Raw genomic sequence first — 12,500 nt, 5'->3', positions numbered from 1 at the left:
CCGGTGTCGATTGTAAACATGGACGAAGTTGCCGAGGTAAGTTCTCAGCTTCTGAAAATGCTAAAATAAACTCAGCAAAAGTGCATATATGGAACATGTTTTTCGATGAGTTTTGTTAAGTTTAGTTTGGAGTTTTGGAAAATCCAGTTCATTGTCACCTCCCATTGTCACAAATAACTGGAGCGTGCTTTCTTTTCACTGTCTTCGAATCGCTGGCCTTTCAAACCGGACGCGACGCGCCCCTGAAAGTCGAGAGTCGTAACCTCGAAGGGTCACGTGACGAGTTGGCGGTCCAGGCTATTTGGTCTTTGCTTTGCCTAAAACCTTTATCCTTTTGTAATAAAGGTCTGAGTCTCTCTCTCTCTCTCTCTCTCTCTCTCTCTCTCTCTCTCTCTCTCTCTCTCTCTCTCTCTCTCTCTCTCTCCCTCTCTCTCTCCCGCTTGCTCAATGTTGTGTGAACGCATCAATTGAAGTGAAAGAGTATCCAACAAACCTTCGATTTTTGTCTGGTTTGTCTGGCCACACTAACTTAGTAATACTGCCATGGTCCGTGCCTAGTTCGGGAACATGCCAGCTGCCCAGAGCCCAGATCCCGTTCAACATTCGGGATAGGTGTGTGTGTGTGTGTGTGTGTGTATGTGTGGACACGGCATGTGTTTGTTCAGATGTGTGAATACTTGTATGTGTGAGTGGTGAATAGAGAGGTAGGTTGCAAGGAGCGCTCGTAAAGTCCTCGTTGTTGAAGTAACTTTTTGTAATTCCTCACTTTTACGTTTTTGAGTATATGTATATGAAGGTCTTTGTATCCCACAGTAAGGGTGTCTATCTTTCATAGCCCAAACTCATTCCTCTTTAGGAATAAGTGTGCGCGTTATCATTCATCACGAACTGAATACATACCGTCCCCAGAAATATAATGTGTGCATTTTGCCGTGTCTGAACAGTTTTCGTGGTGAAGGATGTTTATGGTGATGTCTGTAAGTGCTCAGAAAAAAGAGTTTTTATTTACTCACACGGATACGTGTTTGTGGTCGTCACCTCCAGTCCTCAAAAATAAGGGTGTATATCTTATGATATCCCCTATAGGTTTTGTGAAACAGGTTTAATGTTAGTTTTTCGTTTCTTGGCGTGAGTCGTAGTCCTCGTCAAATAATGTGTGATGTCCTTGATACCCGGTATCCGGGTGTATGTTAACCATTGCTTCCGGTCCGTATGACTAGGGCGGGTATGCTTTCATGATATGCAAACCTCATTGATTTTAATCTGTTTATCAATAATAAAACAGCAGGGATAATTGTGATTTACTCGGTCTTTTTCCACTATTCGCAATTTTTGAGTCACTTGAGAAAAAGTGACTCTATGTAATCGGTCAGTGTTAGTCTGTCCGGCCGGCCGTCCGGCCGGCCGTCCGTAGACACCACCTTAACGTTGGACTTTTCTCGGAAACTATCAAAGCGATCCGGCTCATATTTTGTTTAGTCGTGACCTCCAATGACCTCTACACTTTAACGATGGTTTCGTTGACCTTTGACCTTTTTCAAGGTCACAGGTCAGCGTCAAAGGAAAAATTAGACATTTTATATCTTTGACAAAGTTCATCGGATGTGATTGAAACTTTGTAGGATTATTCTTTACATCAAAGTATTTACATCTGTAGCCTTTTACGAACGTTATCAGAAAAACAAGGGAGATAACTAGCCTTTTCTGTTCGGCAACACACAACTTAACGTTGGGCTTTTCTCGGAAACTATAAAAGTGACCGGGCTCAAATTTTATGTGAACGTGACTCCCAGTGACCTCTACACTTTGACGTCTGCTTTGGTGACCTTTGACCTTTTTCAAGGTCACAGGTATGTCTTGAAGGAAAAAAATTGAAATATCATATCTCTGAAACTATTCATCGGATTTGATTCAAACTTTATAGGATTATTCTTTACATCAAATTATTTACATCTGTATTGTGTTGTGAATAGCAATTTCTTCCTGTCCATCTGATGCCTCATATAATATTCAGAACTGCGAAAGTGACTCGATCGAGCGTTTGCTCTTCTTGTTTTCTCAAGGTTGATGATGTAGCTGGTGTTACCTGTCGTTACCTGTCGTCAAACATGTTAGTGATGCAACAAGTGTTTGGCCAAAAGAAAATCTTTGTTTCCGATGACCAGTTGTGGGATCGGGAGGAAAAAAATAGGTTCGGTCGGGGAATCGAAAACATTGGACTTTTCTTCTTCTGTCGTCAATCGTTTTGGTGATGCATGGATGTCGTGATAGGCGTTCACTTCGAACGCGGTGTGGCCAGAAACTTCCTTGTGTCCAGGTACTGATAATGGTCGTGTTGTGTTGGTCGTCAAGACAACGCCGACTCCAATGGAAATAAATTGGGCTGTGTTCACGGAGGCAAGGATTGATAGGGGGAGGGGGCGGTCATTAAAGGCCGACAAAGGCTAGGGAGTGATAAGGTTCTCCCTTATCCACCCACTCCTCTCTCTCTCATTTTATTTCTCTCTCTCTCGATCTCAGCCTCTCTCTCTCTCTCTCTCTCTCTCTCTCTCTCTCTCTCTCTCTCTCTCTCTCTCTCTCTCTCTCTCATTTTCCTTCTCGCTGTCATCTCTCTCTGTCTCTCTCTCCCCCCCCCTCTCTCCCTCTCTCTCTCTCTCTATTATGTCAGCCACCCTCTCTCTCAGCCCCACCCTCCCTCTCTACGCAACAAGTAACACATGAGGGAAGTCATGCACAGTGGGAGTGAAGATGAAGCGAGGTAAAGGTGTTCCCACGGCTATCAGTGCCTGACGATACCTGCCGTGGCCTGCTGCACTGTGTCCCTTGTCCCTGTTACTGTCACCGTGCCGCATTCACTTCAAAGGCCCCTTGTTCACTTCACGGCACTTCCCTGTCTTCCTCCCCCACCCCCCACCTGTCACCTGTCGTGTCACTTTCACTGTCCCACACAGTCTGAGGCCGTCAGAGACAGTGTGTCAGGTGTGGTGAGAGACAGGCTGGTGGTGGTGGTGGTAATGATGATGATGAGGAGGAGATGGATGGATGGATGCTGATGATAATGATGATGATGTGGAGGAGAAGGAGGAGAATGATGGAACGAGATTCACATGACCATTCCTTCTCGTCCTTCTTATCCACCACCCTCCTTTTCTCTTCCATCATCATCATCATCATCATCATCAGACATCATCATCATCAGACATCATCATCATCAGACATCATCATCATCATCATCAGACATCATCATTTCTGTGATAGACCTGGATCGTAATTAAACAGATGATGCCAGACGTATGGCCCTATCGCTATAGTGTAACAACTTCAATATATGTAAGATAAAGTATGATTGGTGGACACATCTTGCTTGTCCAGTCATGCCTCGTGAGGAAGAAACGACTGTGGCGAATTACTGCAGTCAGTCGTTGGAGAGTTGATGTGACCTGTTGTATTGGTGTGCGTCTGTTAAATTGTGCGGGATATAGAACTGTGATGGGAACCTGCGTCCCGCAAGCAGCATATCTTTTCCCTTCTGTGGAAGGTAGAGGGAAACAGAAATGAATCAAAATGTGAAGGTGTTTCCCGAAAGAAGTACGTGTTCTTTTTCTTTTCTGTATAAGGCAGAGCGAACTTGCAAGCTTTTCCTTGCAAAGTACACCTGTCGTTTCCTGTCGTTGCCATGACCGCCTTTCACTGTATATATACATGTACATCCTCCCTTCCGCATGGGGCAGTCTGTACTATCTCCCATCTTCTTTACGAGGCAGCCAGTGGTTTTCCTCACTTTATGTATGAGGCTGACAGAGCGTTAAAAGCTGTGCAATAGTACAATAGTACTTTTTGCATGTTTCTTCTTCGGTGATGCAGAGAAAAATGTGGCTTTGTTTCCTTCAGCGATTGTTTCCTGATAATGCGTACACGTCCTTTGACATTGCATCGCCGTTGTCCTGCTTTCTGCATCAGACAAGAGAACAAATACGGAGGTTTGTCCTATGTCATTACATTACTTACTCATTGAAGGCAGCATGTTAGCTTTGGAAATAAGAACGATGGCACTCTGCCGTATTACATTGCATTACTATTTTCCTGCTTTGTGCGCTAGACCAACAAACAAATATTTCATTGCTAATTTTCTGCTGTCTGCTTGGCATTTTTTAAATGAGGACTGTGTGGAGTGGCGTTGTGTAATATTGCTTCGCTATTTCTCTGCTTTATGTACGAGATACGAAGACCAGGGTGACCAAGGGGCCTATTTATACATCCTCACATTGCTAATTCCTACTAAAAAAAATTTCACCGAGCGAACTTTGAAGCTCTGTCTCATAACATCACGTTTCTATTCCCTCCTTTGTGTGCCAGGCAGAGAGAACAGAGAGACGCGAAGGGCTGTATCGTAGGACATTTCATTACTATTTTCCCACTGTCACCTTTCACACAGGGAACCGTGGAGCTGATTTGTCATTTGCGATTTGCCAGCTATGCCGTTGCCAGGTTATAAGAAGGGAGGAGGGGGAGGGGAGATGGTATTGGGGGACCCAGTAGGTGGTCCGGTGTAACGCGTTCTGATTTCTCCTGGCATTCAGCTTTCTGATTCGGTATATACTCGAGACTGAAATGTTGTTTCCTGGTCAAATGAAAGAAGTACACTTATTTAAGGAAGCAACGCATGTCAGTTTCTTGCAAGTAAAGACAATTTTTCAAAAACGTGCACCGAGTGGTTACGTCCCTTGAATGAGAAGGGAAGGAATTTTAGGATGAAGCAAATTTTTAAGTTTAATTTTTTTTAAATGGTTGAACGAATTTGACCCAATGATTGTAAAGTACCTAAGTCAGATCATCGGTATTATGGAAGGGGACTTTTTCAGTGTGGAGTTAATACAAGATCAATGAGGCCGAATCAGAAAGCTGAACGCCGGGAGAAAGCTGAACGCGTTACACCGGTATGATTATAGCGGTCCTGAGAGTGAGAGTGAACTGGTTGGAAGCGAGAGTCACCATGTCTCCACACGTCTTGCGTTGTTATCGTGGTGCGTTGCGCTCAGTATCAAGCAGGGCCTCGCTGATTGGCTTCTTCTCCATACTGTCGTCCGTATGATTTATGGTCTGTGATAAGGCCGGTACTCAACACGGGCCGCCCGTGTGGTCGCTAAGACACCAGCGCATTGTATGGACGTTTGTTCTATAGCGAACGTTAGCGCATATTTCCCCCGTGTTCATTAGTGTCTGTCCTCTGCCCTCCATGTTTTGCCCAACCCTCCAGACAGCATTAAAAGGACCCTTTGGCGGCAATTCAGCTTCTAAAAGTTCAGTTTCCTGCGATCAAGTTTAAGATCATTGCATGAGATTGGCTGTCTTGTGACGCTGCGTTGTACTCCCAAGTCAGTTTTGTCTGACCACAAGCAGCCCAGTGTCCAAAGAAACAGCGCGTCAGTGTGAATTCCGGTTCCTCTTCTGAAGGTCAGTGCCAATTTCCCCTTGATTTAAAGTTACAGTGTCATAGCTTCCGAACGAGTAGACGTTCTGGAGAGAGAAAAGTGTGCGATGGTATTCAAAGTATGCACCAGTTGCAGTCTCACTCCGCTGCAAACTGTTCGGAGGAAAAGAAGACCTGGAGTAGACGGCATCATTCGTCTTGCTGTCCGGGCTGTCAATTTAAGACGTGTGATTGACAAGAAGAAGAAGAAGAAATCATACACCGTAAATAGAGTGCTAAGTTCATGCTAACCTCCATTGATAATCACAAACAGAATGTACGATACAACAAACTTTCTTTCTTCTGTGTCGAGATCATGGCTCGAGTTTGGGATCACGGTGTTGTGGAATCTTTGACTCACTCAAGGTTTCACAATCAAGTAAGACATACCCCGGGTTCCATGTCATTGAAACGCACCTTGGCGGTTTGCTTATTGCAGTCAATTGTTTCACTTTTTGCTTGTACATGTCGCTTTGTGTTTGCGGCCATGCGCTGCTGGGGGGGGGGGGGGGGGGGGGGGGGGGGGAGGCAGACACTCACCACATTGCACCAAAACTACATCTAAGCGAAGAAACTATTTCACGGTCGCCGCCGCTGTCGTTAAAGCCAGTCGTTGTCTCTGTCGTTCATGTCATTAGAAATTTTTTTTTCTGTGCGACAAAGGGGAACGTGTTTGTGGCTTGCTGTCTTTGTAGCATTCCTTTCCTACAGTGTGTCCTGGGCCCCTCACTCAACCTGTACAGGCAAGTGCACGCATAAAGCTCCACCCACAAGGGCTGCTTTGATGTGCTGAGGCTCCAGCCTTTAATGCCTTCACGCCGACATATATTAAAGTTCCTCAGTGGCGTCTTATCTTGACTCGAGTTCAAAGGTGTAGGTTTGCCGAGAAAGAATGGGACAGGGGAGGGGGTTAAGGATGATTATGGCGAAGGTAGAAAATGTGTGAGTTAGGGGCCGAGGTGATTTGACCCGGGCCCAGTATAAAAAAGGTATGCAAGGAGGGTTTTCAGGGGGGGGGGGGGGGGGCGCTTTGGCCTGATTTAGAATATGGTGCAAACCCTTGATATGCACTAGGCTATGTGGATTAGTGTGAACAAAAGCGGCACAACCTTACAGTCGTTTGAGTGGTTGGGTGTGAAAGCAACAGGGACAGGTACACCCCATGTAGTCAGATTTATTGGAAAGGAGACCAGCGGAGGTATACATTGTCGTCTGAATGATTGCAAATGTTGAATACTGCCAGTGACTAAACCCACTTCGTGTGTACACGCAAGCACAAGACAAAGTGCGCACGGAAAAGATCATGTAATCCATGTCAGAGTTCGGTGGGTTATAGAAACACGAAAATACCCAGCATGCCTTCCCCGAAATCGGCGTATGCTGCCTTGAATGGCGGGGTAGAAACGGTCATACACGTAAAACTCCACTCGTGCTAAAAACATGAGTGAACGTGGGAGTCTAAGCCCATGAACGAAGAAGAAGAAGAAGAATACTGACATACAAATTCACCTAAAATTGGGGGGGGTGGGGGTGGGGATGATGTTAATACAAGCATATACGTTAATACAAGCATACTCTGCCATGTTATGGTGATCAGTGCTGAATGCTGATGAAAATTGATGGTTCTTGAGGTGGCGTCATCTGCATGATGATCTTGAGCTCCCTTTGGTTTAAGCGTGTTTATTCAAATTCACATACACACGTTTCAAACAATAACAACATTGAGAACGTTAACAAGCAGATTGCTTATGGACACGTTCTTGAACTTATAATCAATACACATTAAAATAGCAAAACATGGCGAACAAGTGATAGCTTCAACACTTATCTTGATAATCTTTAATTATATTTTATACAAATAGGGTAAAGAGAGAGAGAGAGAGAGAGAGAGAGAGAGAGAGAGAGAGAGAGAGAGAGAGGGAGAGGGAGAGAGAGAGAGAGGGAGGGAGAGAATGCCTGGCTACATCAATTGCACAGTTAATATAATATCAGCCGAAGCGATTAGTTAACATAACATAGTCTTGTACAACAGAGAATATTTTCGTGTTCAAAGATATAGTTAAATCAGTATTTCCAAACAAGAGTGTTTTGCAGTCCAGAACGTGTGTTGGCAGACTATTGAATAAAATGGTTCTATGTTCTTTAAATTTTGGACAGTGTAATAAGAAATGTTCAGAATCTTCCGGGCATGCTCCACACGTACATTCTAAATTATCAGAGAGGTGTCGGTTAACTAAGTCTTGTTGCAAATCGCTCATGTTTAATCTCAACCTGCTGTGAAGTACCTGTCCCTGGCGGTTGCCTAGATAATAATACGGTGGAACAACAACATCTCCATCGGTCAAATACCTTTTAAATTCACCAACTGACTGCGTTTGTTGTATATTTTCTGGAAGATTATTCCACAAAGCTGTCGTTGAAGGAAAAAATGAAGATTTATATAACTCACTTCTGCACAATGGAAACTTACGTTCAAGAGGGCGTCGTCTGTGGTAAGGATTTACATCGGAAACCAGGACCGGCAGTTTGGAATATAAATATTCTGGGGTTAAACGATTTACAATTTTATAATACAGCAAAAGTTTATGACGACGTCGCCTTTCTTTCAGGGGCACAAAACCCGATTCGTTATACAGTTTTTGGTGGCTTGTGCCACGTACTGCACCTACAATGATTCGGATTGCATCGAGATGCAATGTCTCCAACTCGTCTGCCAAACACTGTGTACAGTTATCCCAGATAACGTCCGCATAATCAAACAATGGTAACATAAAGGATTTATATATAACTTCAAGTGATTTTCTGTTTAAACGATGCTTGAATAAACCAAAACACGCAATTGACTTTCTACATTTAGCAATTAGACTTTTTATGTGGGAATCCCATTTACAATTACCTTGTAGAATGACGCCAAGGTGCTTGTGATTTTCAACATCAACTAAGTGTGCATCTTCGAAATACAATGGTGGAAGTAAAACATTTTGTTGCCTACAAATGTCCAACAATTCTGTCTTTTGACAATTAAAAGTGACTTTCCATTTAGAAGCCCATGTGCGAATTTTATCCAAATCAGAATTCAAAATCTCTGCTCGTACATCATCGTTATCTAAACTAAAGTACATACTCGTATCGTCTGCAAAGAGTTTCAACACTGATTCAAGACCAACACCAATATCGTTAATATAAATGAGAAATAAAAGAGGTCCTAAGACAGAACCCTGAGGGACACCAGCAGAAGGGGTAGCATAACTTGATTTGGTTCCTTTCAATACTACTGCTTGTCTGCGATCGCTCAAGTAATGTTCAAACCAAACAAGCAAGGGACCTCTTATACCTATCGCCTCAAGCTTGTGGAGCAGACCGCGATGCCAGACTTTATCAAAAGCTTTGGATACATCAAAAAATATTGCCTGTGACATAATGTTTTTATCAAGTGCAACACAAAAATCATCATATATACTCAATAGTTGATAAACAGTCGAATCACCAGCAATAAAACCAGATTGGCAGTGTGTAATCAAATCATAATTTTTCAAATAACCAAACACACGGATTTGTATACATTTTTCAAGCACCTTCCCAATACAACTCAGCAAAGAGATTGGACGGTAGTTGGAACAAGCACTCCTATCGCCTTTCTTAAAAATGGGCGTAATGTGAGCAGTTTTCCAGACAACTGGAAAAACACCCTCAGACAAGGATCTGTTAAAGAGAACTGTAAGCGGTGGAACGATAACAGGTAATCCATCTACAAGCAATTTATTATGTATTCCGTCAGGGCCCACGGCCTTGGATAAATTTAAATTCCTTAACACTTGGACAACTTCAGCTTCTGTTAATTCAAAAGTCGATAAAGATGTATTACACCAATTTGCCTCGGGCAGGGGATCGTCTGGATTTTCAACTTTAGACTGGCTTTCAAAATAATTATTAAACAAAATCGTTTTTTCACAAATGTTATCAATAATTTTTCCATTATCTTCTAGCGGTGGAATTTCGTTACATGCAACACCTTTTTTCTTCAAGAAGGAATTAACAAGTTGCCACCAATTTTTGCTTCCGAAGTTCTGTTTACAATTTATCCTCTCATCAAGTTCTAGAAAATAATCTCTTTTTCTTTTACGAATTTCATCTGTATACTGATTTCTAGTCAGGCGGAATAATGCCCACTGCTCAGGTGTATTTAAGCGCTTAGCAACTTGATGTATACAATTTTTTGCGTTTCGTAATTGTAAAATATGTTCAGTCATCCATGGGGCATCATCTTCACGTACTGTTATTATCTTAACAGGCATACATGTTTTTGCAACACGGAATAAATGTTCAGAAAACAAGGCAGCAGCTTCGTCAATGGACGCATTTAAAACTGTGTTCAAAAGATCAATTTTGTTCAATTCAAACAAAAATGTATCAACATCTAACTTGGCATAATTATATATAGTCCTTTTGAACTGACCTTTTTTTAGTCTCTGTGACGTTAATTTTACACATGGCACAGAATGGTCACTACAAATGGGGGGTAACACTACAACTTCACTGATTAAGTTTATACTCGTGGTCAGGATCAGATCGATGCATGAGGATTTAGTTTCTGTAATACGTGTGGGTTCAGTAACGAGCTGGTGCAGATTGTTTTTTTGTATTAAATTAAGAAAGTGGGGAGATGGATTATTCAAAAAATCTTCGTTAAAGTCTCCAAGAATTAGAAATTTATGTGGTGTTCTCATTACTTGCTTTACAGATTCGTCAACCAAGTGCCAATAATCAATCCGAGAGTCTGGTGGTCGGTAAAATGAACCAACCAGCACAGTTTCTTGCAATAATTTAGTTTCTACCCAGACTGCTTCAAGGCCTGGAATTAACAAATCAGGCCTTGGTTTGCAAATAAAATCGTTTTTCACATAAACAGCTACCCCTCCATATCCATCTGGCCTATCAAGACGCACTGGGGGATGAAATCCTTTGAGGCATAAACTGTCGTTTGATATCGAGTCACACAACCAAGTTTCTGACAAAGTCACAATATCGTGCTCTTTAACTTCACATTGTAAAATATCAATCTTGTTTCGCAAACTACGTACATTTATATGCAAAATAGAGGTATCTTTAACATGCTCTCTACCAGGCGGGCCTGGGTTTGGGTGGACATCTCCTGACAATAAAACCATCAGCAAAATGACAAAAACATGTGTCACAAAACTATGCACGAATATAATGTTCCAAAGCATATGCCCGTAACGCTTACTTCCAATTGGTTGACTAAAATAGGAAGGTTGCGATTTTGAGTCGGGTATGGGGTTTAAGGGTGTGGAGTTAAAACATTCAATATTTTTCTCGTAGTACACACACAAGAAATGTGCATGGAAAAAGATGAAGAGAGCTGTTCGAAAACCATTTTGTCCGTGAAAAACTAAAAACATATATACCAGGACGGTGTCAAGATCAAGAAAAAACAATTTTTGCGAGCACCTGGCCGATATTGCGTAAAAACAACCAACCCTGGATCTGAAATTAACGATGTCTAAAGGCATTCAAAATTTAGGTTACAACTTCTTTGAAGAAGAAGAACCAGGGCTGGGCATCGGTAGCTAGGCATGGGACAAGCATCAGTGAACGGGTCTCTCTCTCTAAAAGGGAATAACAGTGGTTAAGGAGCGAAAAACAGGGGAAAGCTATAGCGAAAAGCAGGTAAACAAAGAGGTCATAAACGTTTTTATACAAAGTAGGAAAACAAAATGAATGAACATGACACAATTTTGACATGGTCCTGTCAAAATCGCTGACGCGGCTGTCAGAAAAAAGTTGACAAAATGAACGGAGATGAAATGGTCCTGAGTGTATACAACATGAAACAAATGACGAGGAAATGTTTTTAGTCATTTGAAGCAACAACAGGAACAACACTTACTAAGAAATAACGTTTCAAGCATCCAGCACACGGAGCAGTTTTACATGTAAGTCGATGTCGCGTAGTTTGGTCGTGACCCATCAATACACTTATACATCCACACAAGTACACCTACCGAAAACACACACACACACACACACATGCACACACACACACACACACACACACACACACACACACACACACACACACACACACACACACACACACACACACACACGTCTTCAAGGTAAGGCAGCAGAGTCGTGGAACAAAGATCAGAAAAATATTCAAGCATGCAAGTGTCAAAATAATGCTCGCACACAGCAAAACACTCGACGCATTACGCTGGTTTCATTTATAACACCCCCCCACACACACACACACACACACAGACAAACAGACAGACAGACAGACACACATACACACACGCGGGAAGAAAATATATCAGGACGCCAGATAACAGATAACAGTGAAGTGCACAGCCTAGGGAGACATCGGCCAACATCACCATGTTCGACAATAATTAAACCAGTGTCAATTAAGCAATGCAACGGTTACAGGAAACATGAACTGAGGACAGGCTTCTCTGTCCGCGGGTCAACACTCGACAAAACACAGCGCTGGGCTTGGCTTTGCGCTGCACAGTCAATGTTCTATTATAGTGTTCGTTCGCAGCATTGTTTTTTCGTCTTGCGTTGGCACATGAACTTATTATTGTCTCATAAATCGTCACTGCGATGGTCAGACACTGTAATACACTGTAATACAGGCATACGTAGGTTTTCAGTTCATTACCATCACTATAGCTCGCCTTGGATTGCCATACAGTCACATAAGACGATTACTACATAAAGATCACCTTAATTGAGTTGTCTTGAAGAAGTAAACGAAATCCGTGTCTACGAGAGACTGTGCAATTGATCAGTTTTGGCGTTTTCTCAGCAATAGCAGGTTCATTCACAAACATACTCTGTACTACACATAAACACACACACACACACACACACACATACGCACACACACACACACACACACACACACACACACACACACACACACACACACACACACACACACACACAGGCGGCGATGGGTACTTTTAGGTTATGACGTTCGGTGTTATCTCAGGTTGGAGTCAGT

General features: G+C 42.6%; 1 protein-coding gene across 1 annotated transcript in view; it reads left to right on the top strand.

The window, feature by feature from the left end:
* The window catches only part of LOC138983078 (polycystin-1-like protein 1), a gene marked incomplete in the record, with an annotated part of 82,619 nt that overhangs the window by 34,945 nt on the left and 35,174 nt on the right, over window positions 1-12,500 (top strand).

Source organism: Littorina saxatilis, linkage group LG12, assembly GCF_037325665.1.
Source record: "Littorina saxatilis isolate snail1 linkage group LG12, US_GU_Lsax_2.0, whole genome shotgun sequence".
NCBI classification, from domain to species: Eukaryota; Metazoa; Mollusca; class Gastropoda; order Littorinimorpha; family Littorinidae; genus Littorina; species Littorina saxatilis.
Note: the sequence above shows the minus strand (reverse complement) of the source record. Positions and strands in the feature narration are given on the sequence as shown.